Here is a 20,840-nt window from a genome sequence, read left to right on the forward strand (position 1 = left end):
CAGCCTGAAGTGGCCTACCCTGAAGTGAGATGACAGCTGTCTGAGGTTCTAGAATATGAGTTTGTTTGGAAGTCCAAATGCCTGCCTTTGTTGGAGGAGGTAACTTTGCTTCAGGACCACCACAGACAGTTGGTAGACTGTCTTTATAACAGAAAGACCAATTTTCGTCCTTAAGCCACTCAGAAATATTTGACCAAATACTGGCCTCATAAGCACATATTGGCATTTACGGAGCCCTCAGTAAGGAGTGGATAATTGTGCACTGGAACTTGATTGCCAATGACTTCAAGACCAACGTACATTCTCTCCTTGTATCTCCAAGACTTTGAAATCTCTCCTGTTCTCAATATTTAAAATTTGGAAAGCAAGAGGAAGGGTTGCATTAGGTCTACAGAACAGTACCTTCTCACACCTACACTGGACTCTTAGGAATTCAGATGTGCTTAGTCAGATGGCCAAGGCTTGAAACCGAAACAAAGCGGGAGGTTTGTGTATGTTTTTAATTGAAGCTGAACAGCTGCAGCCCACCCAGCCTCCACAGGGCCTTACACAAAAGAACAAAAGCTACTTGGAGTGCTGAACACACAATATAATATACAGAAGATGCATTATAGAACTGTACACCTGAAACCTATATAATTTTATTAGCCAATAAACTCAATAAAAATAAATAAATAAATAACAACAGCCAACATACACACATACATGAACAAAAGGTATTCTCTCTCAGGTATTGATGGCTATTACACTAGCTCCTACAGCCAGTTCTGTAAGAGGTCACTTACTTCATCGTAAAGACTGACATAGCTAAGAATCAGAAAATGTCAGAAATTGTACTCTTCAGTCCAATCCACTCATTTTATAGATGAGGAAAAGGAGCTCTGGGCCACACAGCTAGAGAATGGTAGAGCTCACACATACATTCAGACTTGCACACAGACTCCAGCAGCAGCCCCTCACCAGTAATGTTCAGGACATGAGCCATTATTTGGGGCTCATTACACAAAGCTGCAAAGAAAAATGAAGGCAGTAGCAAGACCATATAACAGCAAGGGGAAGATCTCTGAGGATAAAAGCCAATGTGTAAGAAACAGAATAGAGACCAGAAGTCAAGATTGGGGCAGACCAGTTTGGAGAGGCAGAAATGACTCTTCAGCATCTTGAAAAAAAGATGGTCAAGGACAAAATAAAAAGCCACTCAAAATCAAGTAGTTGGGATTCAGAAATCTGATCTGAACCTGCCGTTCCTGTGCTCTTCCCCTGTGTTATCATCGGATTGCTTACTCAGAGTGCCCTCTTCTTTTCTCTTGGCCTAGCTGCATATCCACCTTTCTTCCGCATGTTTCTTGTTGCCAATGCCATGGGCACCTCAGACTCACCATGTATGGAACTCTGCAGCCTCCCATGCAGATCTGATCCTCCCAGGCTTTTCTGTCTCAGAGGAGGGCACCCCTACCTCTATCACCACTGCCTAAGCTAGAATCCTGGGAATGCCCTGGATTCCAGCCCTCTGCCTCAATTTCCATGTCCAGTCCATTTCCAGGTCATAAGTTCTACCTCCCGAAGAGCTCCAAACCTGGCTGCTTCCTTCGACAACTATGTACTCTCCCTCTAATCAGGCCTCCATTTGGAGCTTGGGTTAAGGCAGTTTTTCCACAGAGCAGCCAGTAGTAAGTGTTCTTCCTAAAACATACACCAGCTCATTTCTCTCCTCTGCTAACAGTCTTCTCATGGCTCCCATTGCTCACAGGGTAAAATCCAGATTCTGGAAACAGTAAACAAGGCTCTTGATAAACGACCCTTTGCCTCCTTCTCTGCACAGGCTATTCTCTCACCTCAGGGCCAGATAAACCTTATGATGTCCCTTTGCCCGGAATGCTCTCTTTCCAGATTTCTAGATGGCTGATTTCTTTTTGTCATTCAGGCCTCAGCTTGCACGTAATGGAGCTACCTGTTTCCCCAAAGGCCTTCCTGACCACTGATGAAATCTTAGTGATGTGGCAGTTTTAATCACATTCACCTGTCTGAATATTTTTCACAGAACATTATCTCAAGCTGACATTTTCTTGTTTATGTCAGTCTGTTGCCCACTTGACTGGAGTCTCCTTGAGAGCTGGGTCATTTTTTCTCTTGTGTACCATTTGTTTCAGCACCTAGAACCAGGTTATTACCTGGAACCAGCTCAATAAATGTTTGGCCAATGAATGCATGAAAGAGTAAAAACATCAAGATCTGTTCTGGGCTACAAACAAAGTGATTTGGCTCTAACTGCTACTTGTGTTCTTATTCTTAAATGTTTTCAATAGTGGACTCAGGCCATCAGTTGATCTCCAGCTCTTAAAAACTCATGATGAAATAAGATGAAACCTGAAAATGGATCCTGTTCTTGTTTGGTTTTTTTGTTTGTTTGTTTTCTTTTTCTTTTTTTTTTAAAAGATTTTACTTATTGATTTAGAGATAGGGGAGATAGAGACATGGGGGGGGGGGAGAGAGCGGGAAGCATCAACTCATAATTGCTTTTCGTATGTGCTTTGACCAGGCAAGCCCGGAGTTTCGAACCAGTGACCTCAGCATTCCAGGTCGATGCTTTATCCACTGCATCATCACAGGTCAGGCTCTGTTCTTGTCTCTATCTAATGTCGATTTGTGTTTTGACTCTTGACAAAGCTAAAGTCAGTTTACATCCTTCAGTTTCCCATTTTTAAGCAGGAAATAAAAAACATTCCAGCCTGCTTAACTTAAGTGGTCTGAAGACAAGCTCATAAATGATCCTAAGGCTATTTGCTCATGCCTGGTAACCAAAATCACAATGTCATTCATTTCCATATCAATCAGTCAACAGGTATGTGCCAGGCACTGGGTGAAATGCTGGGGATACAACAGTGAGCTAAGTTGAAATGGCTCCTGACCCCTAAGACATATGGTCTACAGAGGAAGCTTCCAGATCAAAATCTAGACATTACCAGCCAGTGAAGAAAGATGTCTGCTGAAGATACATGGGAAGTGACAAGACCATAGGGTGAGAGGCATTAGAGGTGAGTAACCCAGGCATGGGTGAGGGTTAGGGAAGTCTTCTTAGAGAGACAGAGAAAAAATGAGGCTCAAGTCCAAAGTTCTTGGTAATTTTTATTAATTTCTGCATCTTCCCTTCGCTCCTCTGGGGAAGTTACAGAAATGATCAGTTTTCATTACATAAAACTGTTCATGGTTGCATCTGCTCCAGACAAAAGGCTGACTCAAGCCAAAAAATCATAGTAACCATGTAGTTTAATTGGACATGGTGATTAGAGAGCCACATGGCTCACTGGTTACACATTTTCACAACCTACTGTTCAGTCCTAACAATGTGCTCTGCGTGTTCCATCACCACTTGCAATTTGTAGAATGTGTATAAGAAGAGTATTGGTTCCCTTCTACCTTTATAGAAATACTAGTTAGGGTAGGCTAACTGTTGTAACAACCCTCAAATCTTACTGACTTTACACAACAGAGTTCAATTTCTTGCTGATGTCACAACCAAGACAGATCAGCTGAGATGTTCTGCTCCAAGCAGTCATTTAGGGAACTAGACTCCTACTATCTTGTGGTCTGATTATCTCCCAGAGACCGAGGGTCCTCCACCATATTCTCTGCACCTATCTAACAAGCTAAGGAAAACAGTATGTGAAGGACTAGAAGAGAAGATTTTTAAGGCCAGGGTTGAAAGAGGACTCCATGACTTCTGTTCACATCCCATTGGTCATAACTCTGTTACAAGGTTCTACTTGACCACAGGGATGCTGGGAAATGTAGTCTGTTTGTACATCTGAGAAGGAAAGAAAATAGAGTTGGGTGAATACCTAGCATTGCCTCTACCACAAGGGCACTTAGCAATGACATAAAATACAAAATGGGTCAATTTTGTATTTTGTAGAGGACGAGTAGATTAAAAAGCTTTGGTACATATATACTATGGAATACTACTTAGCCATATGAAATGATGACATCGGATTATTTACAATAACATGGATGGACCTTGATAACATTATACGAAGTGAAATAAGTAAATCAGAAAAAAACTAAGAACTATATGAACCAATACATAGATGGGACATAAAAATGAGACTCAGAGACATGGACAAGAATGTGATGGTAACAGGGAGTGGAGTGGAGGGGTGGGGAGGGGGCGAGGAAGGAGAGGGAGGGAGTGGGGGGAGGGTAGGGGCACAAAGAAAATCAGATGAAGGTGACGGAGGACGATTTGACTTTGAGTGAGGGGTATGCAGCATAATCAAAGGTCAAAATAATCTGGAGATGTTTTCTCGGAACATATGTACCCTGATTTATCAATGTCACTGCTTTAAAATTAATAAAAATAAGATAAAAAAATAAATTGGTGGCATTATGTAAACCAAACAACCAATCACCCAAACACAAACAAATCATGAGCTAAGTCTTAAATAATGGACTCTCTTTTTCAATTGGTGAATTAATCCTGCTTGAAATTTAGTCAAAGCATTTTCTATTCCTTGTGACAGTCAGAAACAGTTATTAATTGATGAAAATAATTTCTCTATTGAATTTACAGGATGTAACTGAAAATTGTTCAAATATATGGAATTAGTAGGAGAAACTAATGCTTGGCCATATTCTCGGGAGCATACCTGACTCTATATCTAATCACTTACTCAAGGGATACTTATTAACTATGTCAAGCCAAATTTAAGTCTGTATATTACATGTCTATATTCCAAAGTGAACACATAGAAAGCCATAATTTTTCTTGCCCATTGAAAAAACTCAATACAAATAAACATGTTTAAATATGCATGATTCTCTAAAGATATTTATTTGTATTTAAAGAAATAAAAGATAACAGAGGGCCTCGCAATTTTCGGATGAAAGTTGCTCTCTAAGCACAAAGCAATATTTGATTTGTCTGAGCAAAACAATGGAGAAAGGTGAAAGACTGGAGATGTTGGGAAGAAGCCAAGAATTAATGATGTGAATTTGGCTGTAACTGTGCCCAAGAATTTTTCATATTGGCAGCACTATGTTAACTTCAAAAGTAATAGTTATTAAATATACTGAGTACTTATATATCATCAACTCCTAAACAAAGCCAAAAAAACAGATAGTTCCAAGGGCAAGAAATGTGTCAGCACCACACTGTTACAGATCACAAATCCAGACCACCCTCAGGATGGTTATTTGGATATGTAATGAAATAATTGACAAAAGACATTCTAAGGGCCGTGACTCAAATGTGTCAGCAGATCTGAATGTCTCAAGTTCATGTAGCTTGGTAGCACAGAGGCCTGCACACATTTTTCACATTAGGGAACAGATGGAAGCTGTAATTCCCGCCATAGCTGAAGGATGCCTTGCACCCAACACCAGCAGATAATAAGCTCATTTGGGGAGAAATTTGCCATTTTCATCTAAGAGCTCAGTGAACTGCTGCTGAACCACTCATCCAACTGTGGACAGCACACTTCTTAGAGGGCAAGAAGAGAGACTGCACCTGTTTCAAACCCTTAAGGGTACAGAGTCATTTCAGTTTCCCTTTAGGCCTCAAATCTCACATCAGAGCCAGCCACAGGGCCATGCCTCAGCCTCACAGAATTCTGGGGAAATCAATTCCTAACCCCAGTTTCCTATTATAAATAAGTAATGCTGAATGCTTTGATGGTTTTTCATGAGGCACGGGTGGCTAGATACTAGGTTAGGTGACGTACTTCATTTTTACTTGTTCCCAAATACTTCTCAGGCTTTAATTTGGTCTCTGGGGTGCCGTTCAGTAGGAAACTTGAAGGAAGGGGGAAATACATATCCAACTATTTTGTATCTGGAAAATATGCTGTTTGGCCAAGAAAGATGTTTTCCATATATTTGATCACTCAAAAGTAGTTAAGCACTGAAATTTCAAGTATGTTCTAATCTGACAAAAGCTGTGAGCACCTAAAACTCTGTTATTTGTGTGCTGCAGATGATAAAACATGCTATTGACACATGCTGGTGTGGACGGTGACTGCAGAAGGAAGCACGAATTAGTGTGGCTGTGAGGGAACAGCTACTGTGTGGACACAGACCCCTATCCAGAATCCAGCCTGATTAACAAACCTAAGAATCACACATGTCGTTTCAGTCCTGGACTTTCAAGCGTTTCATTAACAGCACCTTATATTACCTTTCATGGCAGCACCAGGAAGTTACAAACAGGCTCCAATTTCACAAAGAATTAGTGGCAAGTCTGGCAAATCGGAGTTCTCTAACAACTCTCCCCATCACACTTGTTTCTTTCTTTCTTTCTTTTTTGGATTAAGTTGTAGGAGCAGAGAAGTGAGCTAAATAATACTTGGAAATCTTTGTACTCTGGGGCAGTGGGTCCCGGAACAGTAAACACAAGCCACGTGTGGCTATTAGGCATCTGAAATGAAACTAGAGCCACTGAGAAACGGAATTTTAAATTTTATTTAATTTAAATTAAGTTTAATTTTAAAAGCTGTGTAAAATTCAGTTATTAGAAAAATTTTAGACATATTTGGAAGGATTTGGTTATGTGAATCTACTTTTTCAACTGTAAATTTTATGAAAGCTAAATACAGATAAAATATTTCTGATGGAAATTTAGCATTTTAGTTAACACGTGCTGTGAGTGTCCAATGCATACCGAACTTTGAAGACGTAGCACACAAAACGTGAAACCAATATTTTTAAATATTGGTTGCATTCTGAAATGGTAATAGTTTGGATATATCAGGCTAAATAAAATATATATATTAAAATTAATATCACTTTTTTCCCTCTTTAAATTTGAGTACAGACATACCTTGAAGATATAGGTTGGTTCCAAACTACCACAATAAAGAAAATATTGTAATACAGTGAGTCACATGTATTTTTCAGTTTCCCAGTGCATATAAAATTTATGCTTATACTATACTAGAGTCTGTTAAGTGTGCAGTAGCATTATATCTACAAAAGCAATGTGCATACCTTATTAAAATATACTTTTTGCTAAAACATGCTACCATCATCTGAACCTGTGGGGAAAATGGCACCGACAGACTGGATCAATGCAAGGTTGCCATAAACCTTTAATCTGTAAAAACTGCAATAGAGCCAAGTGCTATAAAATGAGGTATGCTTATACCTCTGTGGCTCACACTATATTTCCATAGGATGCTGCTAATGAAGAGTAAATATAGACAGATATCACCTACTTGCCTTTCAAGTTCTCGCCACAAGCATACATACATATAGCTCCTTCTTCAAGGTATAAAATAACAAATGGCAACTGAATGTCTAGTACCAAGATCTCTGAAGAGGTAGCATCACTCAGACACTGAGGATTGTGACAGAAATGACAGTGTCCCCAACTTGACTTGTCCTTTGAAAGATTTTGGACAATTAAATCCCTTTATCTGTCTTTATAGCGGTAGATGCTAACCTCTCTTTACTTCCAACACATGGATATCATTCACTCACTCAGTTCATCTGTTGAGTTTTACTTCAGGCCAGGTCACTTGCTAGGTGACATAGCAGGGCCAAGAGACAAATGAGACAACATCCCTGGACTCAAAGGGCTTGCAGTCTAGCAGTTTCTAAGCCCATAATTTACTAACTCATTTTCTAGTTAGTTAATTATTTCAGGCAGAAATAAATGCTAAAATTGAGCTTCCAACAAATAGCTCCAGGAATGTAGGGTAAAGAGTGATGAGTTCTGCCTAGGGAGATCAGGGTGGGGTTTCCATGCAATGACATGTAAGATGAACCAAGGTAGATAAGGAGGATGTTATCAGTGCAGAAGGGGGAGGAAACACTGCAGATGATGGAAACAGCCTGAGCCAAGGAAAGGACATAGGTATGTGCATGGTACATTCAGGAATGGAGGTAAAAGAAGAGAAGTCCTGACAGATGAGGTTGGAAAAGTCCAAACAGATAAGATGATAAAGAATCAGGAATGCCAGATGAATCAGCTGGGACCAGTGTGGTTTTTATTTTTTAATTTAATTTAATTTTTATTTTTTTAAGTGAGAGAAGAGGAGATAGTGAGGCAGACTCCCACATGCACCCCAACCAGGATCTACTCAGCAACCCCTTCTGGGGCCAATGCTTGAGTACTGAGGTATTTTTAGTGCTTGGTGCTGACATGCTCAGACCATCAAAGCTATCCTCAGCACCCAGGCCACACAAACCAATCAAACCACTGGCTGTGGGAAGGGAAGAGCGAGAGAAGGGTGAGAGGGATGGGGAGGAGAAGCAAATGGATACTTTTCTTGTGTGCCCTGACCAAAAATCGAACCATATGCTGGGACATCCATATGTTGGGCCAACGCTCTATCCACTGAAGCCACCGGCTAGGACCAGGACCAATGTGGTTTTTAGAAGATAGGAGTGGCAGGCTCATGGAGACCATGGCAATGTGCCAAGGAAGAAATGGTGACAGCTTGTCTTGGGATGGGAGAAGAAAAATGCCAGAAGAGGGGGCATATTAAAAGGCATAGTGGAAGAATAGTAGGTTATCAGGGCAGTAAGGGAAGAGACGATAGAGTTAATGGTTTTGTCATTAAGTATGATTAGAAAACATGAGAGGAAGAACAGATTTGACATGACATGGCGTGTCAGAAAAAAAAGAGCACTGCAAACTCTTTGGAAGAAAGCCTGGATTAACATAAGATACTGATAACAGACCCGTGGACCCACAGACCCACTGTATGCCTAGTGCTGTTCTTGGCTGTTACTAAAAACCTTTATCACACAATGAAGATGGGAAATTGCCAAGGAGGGGTTGGATCTTCATTTTGGGATTTCCTGAGTTCATTTTCAAACTTGAGGTAGCATGAGTGTAAATTGTTGACACTTAATACATAAAACATCGGAAATCAAACAAACACATATTACGTGTGGATGCTGGATTCCTAACAATACACCTATAATCAGTTAACAGTCAAAGCTGTGCCCTTAGAAAATGTAACCTGCTGTGATGAAAGGATTATGTAATTTTTGCGGAGTCAAAATTATCAGAGGGTTTGCTTGTACAAGTGGAACAGACACCAACCCCCCCCCCCCACTCCCACAGCAACAGGAGCTCAGGTTTCAAAAGCAAGCTTTTTGCCTAGCCCTCAGGCTGCAGTTCTGTGGTTTCAGATTGGTTTTGGCTTCAAGAAAAGGCAAGTCCTTCCTCCTGCTCTCTGAATTAATTCCAGCATTTATGGCTGAGCCTTGTGGCCCCTTGTCTGCTGACCATGTGGGGAGCTTCAAAGTCTTTTAGATGTGATTATTTGTTCTGTCAACAGCTCTGTGCCTCTGAAAGGGGAGGGCCACTGCTTATAGCTATCACTCATCCTCTCTCTCCGCATCATTTCCCAACAATGCAGACCTTCTTCTGGAGAACGCTCAGCGTTTTAACACCACCCCTTCACCCCAATTGATACTAAGTGATACCAGGCACCTCTTTTAATCGCACAAGAACAAACCAAACACTATATTTCTGTTCCCACCCCCAAAAGAAAATGTATATTGAAGGTACTAGCAGATTAACCACAACCCATTAATTAATTCCATTTCATGGAAACTAATGGATCTGAGGCTTTCTTTATATTTTACCCATTTTTTTTAAGTTGTCTTCAATAGACCCATTGGTCAGAATGTTCTAGTCAACCATTATCCAAACTGTAAGTCCTTAGAGCTTAACTGCACTCTTCAGTATTTAGCGGAGGACCAGTTAATTGAAAACATTTCTTTAAAAGTCCACCTCAAGAGGAACTAAATGAAGTGAATGGGAAGGGTCATTATCTTATGGGAAATTATGAAAACAGAAGTGAGCGTGTGCTGAAAACAGAAAACCAGGTTGAAGTCAGACACCAGGGGATTGTCTTTCCCCTTTTACATGTTGCCTTCAGAGACTCAATTACTCAAGCTCTGAAAGGGGGACTGAGAATGCTGCTTTCATCACAGGCAAAGTCAGAAGGAAAGAGCTCTTCTTCAAAACATTAGGACAATAAGAACAAGTACAAGGTCTAAAGGAAATGAAACCAGGACCCCAAATAAACCAAATCTGAGACGGTTATTATTTTTAGTAAAAATGGCCATTCAGATCTTGAACCTGGAACTTGGAAGCACTGGAGCACCACGGTAAAGATGGATAAGGAAACCTCCTCCCTCACTCCCCCCTTACCATCTTTTTTAATGCAATATCATTATTGTGTCATTACTATGAGAAGTGTGGAAGAGTGATGACAACAGTGGTTACTTTTGAAAAAATAATCAATCAATGCATGTATACAGCATACCTATTATACACAGGCAGCTGAGGGGACGCAAGCTAGTTGGGAGATAAGACGTGCACATGGGGAAAATGATTGGGAGGCTGTGTTCGAGGGGAACCAAGGGAGTGGTGCAGGCAGTTAGAGCTATAATTTAAGGAGAGATCACTTCCAGCTGTGGGAGCCAGGGCTGGCCTGAAGAATAGAGCAGGATTTAGATGGGTAGACAGAAGAGGAAGGCACATGAAGCATGGGAAACAATGGCCCAGAAATGGGAAGATCCTAGGCATATCCAGGGTGCAGTGGAGAATAGCACAGCAATCTGAGCACAGAGTAATATGGGTCTATTTTCTTATCTGTGAAATGGGGTTAATAATGGCCTTCCTCATTTGGACTGCTGTGAGGATGAAATGTGATAATGTGTAGAAGGTGCTTTGTATGGGGTTGGGCACAAAAAAAACACAACAAATTTTGGGGCAGTAGGGCAGTGGCAACCAAAAGGAGCAAAGAAGGCTGGAAAAGATGTGTTCAAGGGGACCTGTGAGGACCTGGTTGAGCATAGATAAGGAAAAGACAGGGAACATCAAAGGTGGCTCTCAAATTTAGGGTCTGGGGAGTGGGAACATGGAGAGATGACAGGAAGAGCCTGGGGCAAGGGGCAGGAAAAGATATACTTCAAACACGTGGCGCTGAGCATACCAGAAGGCAACGTCCGTGTATTTCATCAAGATGCCAAACACATTTTCACAAGAATAATAAAAAGCACCTAAAAGTTCATGGGGAAATACACAAAGTAAATTTGGTGTCTGAATCCAGCTGATTCGAATTCCTGCTATTTGTTCCAGTTAGGTGATGCTGGGTCCTTTGTGAAAGCTGTGCTGTTTGAAAGGTTTCATAATAAAATTCTGGGCAGAAACAATCTTAGAAGAAAGTGTTGCTGAAGCTCATTGACCAACCATGCATTTAAGCTTTCCTGAGAGTTAGATTCTAGTTTACTTGAAATGCACAGGATCTAAACAGCAAACAAGTTTTACATGTGCTTCCCTGACAGTTCTCTAACTGGCTGTGTCTGTACTTCCTTAGAACACACAAATCTGGCAAGACCCCTAGCTTGGTGGCTGAATAGTTGGGATTTGCAGATCCTTGTGTTTCACTCCCAAAGGGACACACTCTCCACGCTTTCATCGGAACAAACAGAGGCGCTCTCTGCTGGTAAAACAATAGTTCCTAACCTAACTGCCTGATAAAGGCTCTCTCATCTCTTCTTATAAGTACTTGGGTACCTACTATTAGGCTATAGTTTGCTAAAAATATTGGAAGTTTGAGAGTTTTGCCCTATAGTATTCCCTAAATTCTCAATGAAAGGAAACTTAAATGGAACATTACTAAGCCACCTTTATTATGAAAAAGCCAGGCAAGTTTCTATTAAGTAAAAATAAAAACTTAAAAATGTCTCTTTCCCTTTGCTAGTTCTTCCCCTAGACATTAAAACAAAACAAAACAAAACAAACAAACAAACAGGAAATCAAATGTTATATTTTAGTAATGGAAGGGCTAAAAGTCAATGACTATCTAAGATCAGTTTGCCCATTGATCTAGGTTCTGCTATACCTCACTACAGGCACAGCTTGGGCCTGAATGCAGGAGAGGTGCTTCTAGAACAAGGAAGAGGAAAACGGAGGGTGGGAAGGAATCCAATGAATCGTGTGGGTTTCCCCCTCCCTTCTATTATGTTCACTGACTTCCCTCATATAAATGGAAGCCTGGAATTAGTTCTTATATCTGACAATGTGCCTAATGACAGGATATGGTTTGAGATCAAATAACCAACCAAAAAAAGGGGTCTGTTTCACCTCAGTCACTCAGCATTTTGCTTTTATCTCCCCTATTTGTTTCATGATAACTTTCAAAGGAGTTGACTGATTCTGATCAAATGTGGGGCATGGCTAAAGGGTTTCAAGATACATCTTAAGCTCAATTTGTGGTTCCGCCAGCCATCCTGAAACAAAACAGTAGCCAGTAAAAGTTTCTAAACGGGCATATCTGCTGTAATCTTTAGCAGACTTCACCAAAGTTCATACATGAGTAGTGGTTACAGATCTATGTGATTACACAGAGTGAAGTTTGCAGATCACAGACCCATGAAGGTATCTAAATTCACTGCATACAATGACTTCTCACAGCCTGTCCAGAGGAAAGTGTTATCTCTGCCCAGACAAGAAGGAATAAAAAGCCTTAATAAAGGGGGACAAAGTTACATTACTTTGGCTATATCCTGTGAATGATTCATGAGAGAAACAGCTCAATAGATGTAGAATCCAACCCAGTAGAAACAAGCAAAGTTCCAGTAGCTAAACATTTGTAGTTGAAACAGGATCTTCAAGAAGCAATGCAGCCACGAGTTGATAAATCTGGACGTCAGAGGAGAAATCGTTCAGCCTGACATATTGGAATGAAGTCTTTATCATGGTGGCACCACAGGACAGCTTGGAGGAGTGTTAATCCCTCGAAATCTCCATTAGACTCTTACTGAAACCTACCTAAAATGAACAAATAAAAATTCTGCTTCTATAAACCCATTAAGTTTCCCTTTGAATGAGAAGAAGTATGTAGCTACACTTATTCATTAATCATGTTTGTTTTGTTTCCCTCTGTGATTAGTCCTGGGCAATAGATGACATCACTCATGAGGAAGTACAGAATTGTGTTTTGATAATATTCCTGTAATGATTTATTTTATTTTTGTTCTTTTTCTTTGACCTGTTCTTATAGACACATAATATGTACTTCTGTTAAAAGCAATGTTAAATGTAAGCGTTAAAATTTTGTTCAGCCTGACCAGGTGGTGGCACAGTGGATAGAGCATTGGACTGGGATGCGGAGGACCCAGGTTCGAGACCTCGAGGTTGCCAGCTTGAGGGCGGGCTCATCTGGCTTGAGCAAAAAAAGCTCACCAGCTTGGACCCAAGGTCACTGGCTCGAGCAAGGGGTTACTCGGTCTGCTGAGGGCCTGCGGTCAAGGCACATATGAGAAAGCAATCAATGAACAACTAAGGTGTCGCAATGAAAAACTGATGATTGATGCTTCTCATCTCTCTACATTCCTGTCTGTCCGTATCTATCCCTCTCTCTGACTCTATCTCTGTCCCTGTATAAAAAAATAATAAGAAATAAATAAATAAATAAAATTCTGTTCAAAGCTTCCTATGCAATACAGCTTTCAGAGATGCTCCCTTCCAGCCAGGCTTTAAGTCCTTTTTAGGAAGAAACTCTGCAGTCACCATGGGACCTGGATTATTTGATTGTACAATAAATAAAGAAAGTCAATTGAATATAACACATCATTAACAACTCAGAAGAAACTGGAAGAGGGAAATCTTTACGCTCAACAGTAGGGCTGGAATAACATGCTGATGGATTTCCAATTACCTTATGGAGCCAACACCTCAAAAGTATCCTGTCCAGCGCTGAGTATCCCATTTTCACCCAAGGCTACAACATCTTACTTAAGAATATTCACTTCCACCAGGCCCACTGAGCTGGAATCCTCAGAATCATCCTCATCTCTTCTCTGTCTTCCAAATCCAATAAACAACTGCAGTTGATTCTACCTTGTAATGGCTCTCAACTCCATACATTTCTTTTTTCCCACTGCCTCAGCTACTGCCAGAGGCCAGTGGTCCCCTTAACTCTTATGTTAACTGTTGCTTCCTCACTGGTTTCCCTGACACTGGTCCATTTCTTCCCTCTGGTCACTCTGTCACATTACTCTAGATGTCATCTTCCTTCAAATCAAACCCCACCATCACTTAAATGCTAAAATAAACTTTATTGACTCCTTGTTGCTTATAGAATTAAGTCTATTTTCTGGCATGTCATTAATTCAAAGCACTTGAGAATATAACTCCAACCTAATCCTCCCACTTCATCTCGTATTGTACCACCTCCTCAACCATCACCACCCAAACTCTGTGTCCAAAACGTTGTACCTGTAATTTTTTTTATCCCTTGTGGCTTTCCACTTACTGCATTGTCTACTTAGAATGAATGCTTTATGTCCTGGTGAATGTCTACTCATCTTTCAAGACCCATATCAAATATCACTTTCTTCAAACTTCCCTGATACCCCCATGCCAAAGTAATGACTTCCTCCTTTGGCCTCCCACAGTCTTTTATAAAAATTTGCATTTTAGCATTGGCTCCAGTTTTTCTATAAGGCAATTGTTTGTTTGCATATCTGTCTCCCTCACTGTCTAACTCAATTTGGTGTTAAATAAATCATTGATGGGGGGCTCAGTGCTTTCTCATTGAAATAATTGCAATTCCTGGAGCTTTGGCACAGTTAGGATATTCACAGTTGATATTCATAATATTTAACAAGTGTGTGGCATGGGCAGTGACCAATCCAATGGATTCCTGGCTGGGCTGGTGCATCCCAGCTGAACCTTGGCCATCGCCCAATGGTCGGGGTTTCAGTGAAGGGTGTTCCATATCTGATTTAGTCTTTAAAAACTGCTCAGGTTTCAAGCTGATTAGGTCAGCTAGGCCTGAGTCTTTGGGTACTGTTTGTTAAATACTTCAGGATCCAAGAAATTGCCCGGAGTGTAGACAGCAGATAAAAAAAGTTACTATTATAATTATTTTTAGAAAGACTTGAGCCAAGAAGGTGAACAGTAGCTAATTGTGAGATTACTCTGGAGTGACAAGGGCTTCAACACACACACACACACACACAAACTTATATCCCCCCCTAAAAAGTCTTTTCATTGTCTTTGCTGTCACAGTATAACTGCACAAAGCAGGCTTTCATTTGTGTCTCCCTCTCTCTGGGAAGCCAGGCCAGAGAGTAAAAGATATCTTAATGTTCTCTTTCAAGGCTGCTGAGATGTAGAAACAAAGATTGGTAGGATGCTACAATATCGTTCTTTCTTTTACTCCCCTCCTGCCCTTTCTCTTACATTCTCCTTGGTTTAAAAAAAAAAGATTTTTAAGCAGCTAGTGTTTTACTTAGCTACCAGGAAATGTGTTCAAAGTAAGTAGCAGTAGAAAGAAATTGAACTCTGAAGAGAAAGACTGAATGAATGTGGAGGTTTACAGCCCATGTTCATGGAGTTAAGTTTTTTTTTATTTATTCATTTTTTTAATTCTTTATTTATTTATTCATTTTAGAGAGGAGAGAGAGACAGAGAGAGACAGAGAGGAGAGAGAGATAGGGGGGAGGAGCTGGAAGCATCAACTCCCATATGTGCCTTGACCAGGCAAGCCCAGGGTTTCGAACCGGCGACCTCAGCATTTCCAGGTCGACGCTTTATCCACTGCGCCACCACAGGTCAGGCCATGGAGTTAAGTTTTAATCTAACAGTGCACATTAGAAAGCTATAGCTGTGGTCACCTAGTCAAACCTTTAGTAGTGAAATTTAGGAACTTAGAATAACCTAAACCAGATTGGGAAGAGAGGGCTCGATGTCATGTTCCAGGTAGGAAAGTTAGAGGACTGTGCAGTCCACTACAGAAGTCACTAGTCACATGTGGCTATTTATAGTTAAATTTTAATTAATTAAAATTAAAATACAATTTAAAATTCAGTTCCTTGGGCACACTAGCCACATTTCAAGAGCTCAATCGTCACATATGGCTAGGGGTTACCCTACTGAATAACAGGAAGTTCTATTGGGTGGTGTTATCAGTGATTTGGCTTTGGTGGTTGGGGTTGTTGCAAACTCATGCTGGAGCACAGAAATTTCCTTAATGAGTAGTAACAGAAAATCATGGAACATTTCTCCTTTTTCCTGTTCCCCGATTTCCACCTATTTTTCTATCCCTGATTCTCCTCTTTTTCGACTTTGTGGATGGGTGGATCTGATCAGGACATACACAGGATGGAACCTCAAGGGCAGTGAGTTGGGGCCCTTTGGTTCACTGTTGTACCCTTCACAGCCACCACAGTGCTTAAGAATAGGTGCTTAGTAAGTGCTTGATGAATGACTGATCCCAATGAGGTGGGGTGTCTCCACTTCTCTCCATGGGGCAAGAAACTAAAACATCTTTCACTTACATCTTATTCATTGAGAACCTGCTGTCTATATCTACTAAGTACACCAGGGACCACCGGGGACACTCAAACAGCCTCAATCTTCAACTCCCCAAGGGTAGACAAAATCCTGTCTTAATTATGAAACTCAAAGGGAAAACTTTCTACAGGGGTTGAAAACTTGACTCCCTGAATGTAAAACCTGCCACTTATGAGCTGTGTGGCCTTGAGGGAAGTCATTTACCCTATTTTGTGCCTCAGTTGCCTCACCTTTAAAATAAAAATAACAAATAGCAGTTCCTACTTCAAAGGGTTGTTTACATGTCAATACACATAAAGTGCTTAGAACAGCTATGCTCATAAGTGCTCAATATTATGTTTGCTATTGAACTCCTCCTGTCAAGCCCATCCTGCTAAACAAGGAGTCTCAGTAAGAACTGTTGCCAATGTGTCCACAAATAGCAGCAGGGCTGACTATACTGAATAAAATGAAACTCTGTAAAGCTATTCCAGCCATCTGAAGCATGTATGTTAGGAGGCTTCTGGGAGTGCGAGCTATTTGAGAGATTTAAAAGCAGAATGAACCACTCCATAAATAGGAAACATAAACCTTTTAGAAAAACTGAGAGTGGAAATCCTTTTTGGCCCTTTCAACTGATCACTTTTGTTCAAAGAAGATAAATCAATAGGGTTGTTTTTAATGGAAACAGGCTCAGAATATCATCCGAGCAGAGAAAAACAATTTGTGGCGAACTGAGATTTGAAGGGCTAGACCAGAATGTGTTTTGAAACTTAACAGTTAGATAACATGTCACGTCAGCCCCATCAGGTGCAGAGAGCATGCCTACCCTCTTGGGACTCTAATGTCTACCAGGGGCCTTTTTCAGCTCAAAAACATTCTGACTCCAATAGGTCACCATTAGTGTCAGTCTACTCAGAAGGAAACTGGCTAAGAACCACCACTGGTCAGCAGGGAAGCTGCAGGCATTCCCCCTCTGTGGGGGTCCTAATAGGAGCCCACATGCTGTGCAAGGACTTGTTGTTGGCCCCCTATGTGGCAGCTCAGGAGCAAACAGACAAGAAGCACATCAGAGAGTACAGGATCCATCTTGGCTTAGAAGCCCCCTTGAGCTAAAATCTCTTGTAAGCATCTATAGTTTCCAGGGGTATCATAAGGGACATGGCTGCACCAAGAGACTCACATTTAGGGAAGCCCAAAGCTATGGTGTCTTGATAGGTATTCAGATTCATTTATAATCCTGACACCAGAAGTAACTTAATAATCAGGTCATTTGTAACGTAAGCAATATTGTTTGGTAACACAGGTAACATTTCACCTCCAGCAGATTTCCAGGGCAACAGAGCTGGAAAGTTAACACAAGGATAGAGTTCCACAGAGAAAGGGGAAGGGTTAAGTTAGTCTTTTACCCATGGTGACAAACTCTTCCATAGAAGGAGCTTGCCAATCCCTGCTAACTGGACACAGGAATGAGATAGAATGCAGAGAAGTTGGACCTTAACCCAGGCCTAAGGGCAAAGGTTGGCCATCAGAAATCCCAAAAGATACAGTGCTTCCTTAGCAATGAATGGTTGGGATTAGGGTTAGGGCTATTACTGTGAGGGAAAGACCATGAGCAAGACTTCTATACTACAGGTGCCAAGATGGCTGACCCATGATAAGAAAGCATCATGATTCCACACCCCAGGGAAAACATTTTGAATCTCAAAGAAAGAGAAGGAAATCAAAGTTAACCAATCTATTCACTGACCTGCAGTTAAGGGACTGACTTAAGGACAGCTCTTTACCAGCTTCCTGGCTTACCACTTGCTTGGAGGATGCACTTCCCTATCTCATGATACAGTACCACATGATTTTGTTCCAGTAAGCAAGCTGTTTATTCTCTCATTCAAGAAAGCATATCAAAATGGGATGAGAATTAGCTGTAGCCCTAAATCCACCTTAATTTTTATATTTAAAAGTGAATCATTGCTAAATGCCTGTCATTAACAACAAAGTAGTTGAGACTTACTACTACAGCTTACAACTGACATACTGAAGTGTCAGGGTCTGTGTCTGAGAACCAATGTCCTAGCGTATCAGCATAGCAGCAGGGAGAATATCCCTGTGCTTCCCTCAAAGTCCACCTCAAAATGTAACTAGACATGCTTTCATCTTTCTCAAGTCAAACTGGGAGGCATCAGGCATCTCCCATCCCAACATGCATTGTTCTTGAGTATTTTATCAGGGCCACAGTTCTGAGACACCCATAGTGAACCAGTTCTGGTATTTCTTTACCTGATTTGGTCATTTATCTACTGTAAGGGACCCTGAATCCTCAGGATTAATTTTATATTCTCATATGATGTTGGGTCAAATGATAATAAGGATCAACTAGTACTTGGCTTACCTCAAGCTTGGAGAAAGCATTTATTCATTCATTCACCCAACAATCAAGTATCAAACACTTATGCAAGATGCTGGTGGAGGTGACTTCGGGGAGTCCTCATGGAGTTTCTGGCCTCAATAAGCTCATGACCTTGCTTAGTCAAATATTTGATGATTCCCTCTCCCCAACTTCTACCTCCCATTCTTCCACTTAGAAGTTACAGAAAGTCTTGACTGTTATAAGCATGGCCAGCCTACTCAGTAAAGGATCATTCTTACAGAGAGCTGCATTCTAAAATAGCATCTCCTAAATGTGTTCCTTGGAACCCAAGACATAAATGTGTTAATAGAGTTCTGTAGTCAAATGAATTTGGGAACTACTTCATGCTTGATCATCTTTTAGAGAGTCACAATGCCCTTCAGGATATTAAAGACTATATGATAGGCTCTCCAATAGATAACCCCTCCCCTTTTTAAACTTATCCAATTTTCTCAAGCCTTCTTGACCACAGAAATGTGTGTGTGTGTGTGTGTGTGATACACTAATATTCTGAGGAACCCACAGATATACTTAATTAAAAGCAATGTACCCTTCACTAGTCTCCCACTTGATATAAATATCCCATATCTGGAGATATATTTATTAACATATATTTGTACATACATAAAATACCTTACATTTGTACACTATTGTTAACTTAACTAATATATTTTAATTCAATTATTAAAATAATATTAATGATATTTCATTACCAGGACACAAATACTATCTAAGTGACATTCTTATAGTCCCGGGGTAGGATGCTGTCGGGTGGAGATAATAGGTTACTGAAGAGGCAAATTTATGCCTTCAAGGAATCTACAGTCTTCTCTGAGATGTGATTGAAACTAAGCCAATTTCATTTTCTCTTGGTTCATGGGTCCTGGGGTTTGGGCAAAGAAAGTTCTAGTAGCTTAATAAAATATGTGCCCCTTTCTGACTGCCACTCTAGCTTTGGGTGCCAATCGGAGTTAGGACTAAAGAGGCTTACTGACTTGGTCAATGAAAGCAGTAACATTAGGATAGTGTTAAGACATAGTGTGAAGTCACAGAAACATCTTTTAGCGCTTACAACTATATTTTGTTATTTCCTTTGTTTGAGCCATTAATAATAGGAATGTGGATGACTGAATAAAAGTCTAACTATATGATAGGTTTGGAAGACATTCGTGAGAAGCTGTGGACTCTGGAAAGAGAAAAAAATAATGCAAATTCCTTTTGTTCTATTTTCTGAGCTCTGAAATATCTTGGAAAGAAGTTTGAAATGGTTACAAGTATCAATTCAGTGTCCCCAAATGAAGCCAGTATGTTCTGTCTGAGACTATTCTGGCACTTGGCCGACATATTTCTTGAATCCTGCTCTTCAGAAAGAAGGAAAGTAGTTTATCTTGCTTCAAAGCCCCAAGCCTGAAATCACTGCTACTAAATTCCTCAGAAAAGAAATGCAAGTGTGTGCGCAAATGTATATGAGAATGAAAATTAAAAGTTTAATACATTTATCATGTTAACAGTAGCTGGGCTGTTGTCAGGTAGTCTTATGTTCTTAGAACCCCTCTCCCCCAAACACAGAAGAAACCCATTTAAAGAAGTGTAATGGATTTTTTTTGTTTGAACATTTTTTCCTTCCTTAAACACTGTTCTCAGAGGGAGAAAGGGCAAAGCTGACTTGCTTAGCAAGCAGCAGGTAACTTACAGTATCCACGCAAGGCCACTCCATGCTGTTCACCCTGCAAGACCGCAGATATCTCACCAGGACATCTCTCTAATCTGTAGCAAATACACTACTTTTCTCTAGTGGTATTTCACTGGCACCATTCAGAGCCTACTTTCTTAGAGTGTATTAGCCATCTCCAGTTGAGCAATCTTCCCTTTTCTTCTACAGAAGCCTACCGGACCCAGTTTCTGATGAATAACAGGAGGCATCTTCAGTTACTACCGAAGACCAGAGGCTCGGTGGAAGGAAGCTGTGCTTTTCATCCCTTCCCTGTCTTACCAATTCTAAGTATTCAAAATGCTTTTCTGGGAAGACTCTAAAATGATTTCTTAGATTACTACCTCTTGCATCAGGGAACACCTTGAAAATAATATAGGTTTGATTCTCTAGGTGTGTGTGTGAGTAGTTACTACTTGCAT

General features: G+C 40.6%; 1 protein-coding gene across 3 annotated transcripts in view; it reads right to left on the reverse strand.

Moving 5' to 3' along the window:
• Positions 1 to 20,840, reverse strand: part of NHS (NHS actin remodeling regulator) — a 353,377-nt gene that overhangs the window by 118,068 nt on the left and 214,469 nt on the right. The gene's annotated exons all lie outside the window — the stretch shown is intronic.

This window comes from Saccopteryx bilineata, chromosome X (genome assembly GCF_036850765.1).
Source record: "Saccopteryx bilineata isolate mSacBil1 chromosome X, mSacBil1_pri_phased_curated, whole genome shotgun sequence".
NCBI lineage: Eukaryota > Metazoa > Chordata > Mammalia > Chiroptera > Emballonuridae > Saccopteryx > Saccopteryx bilineata.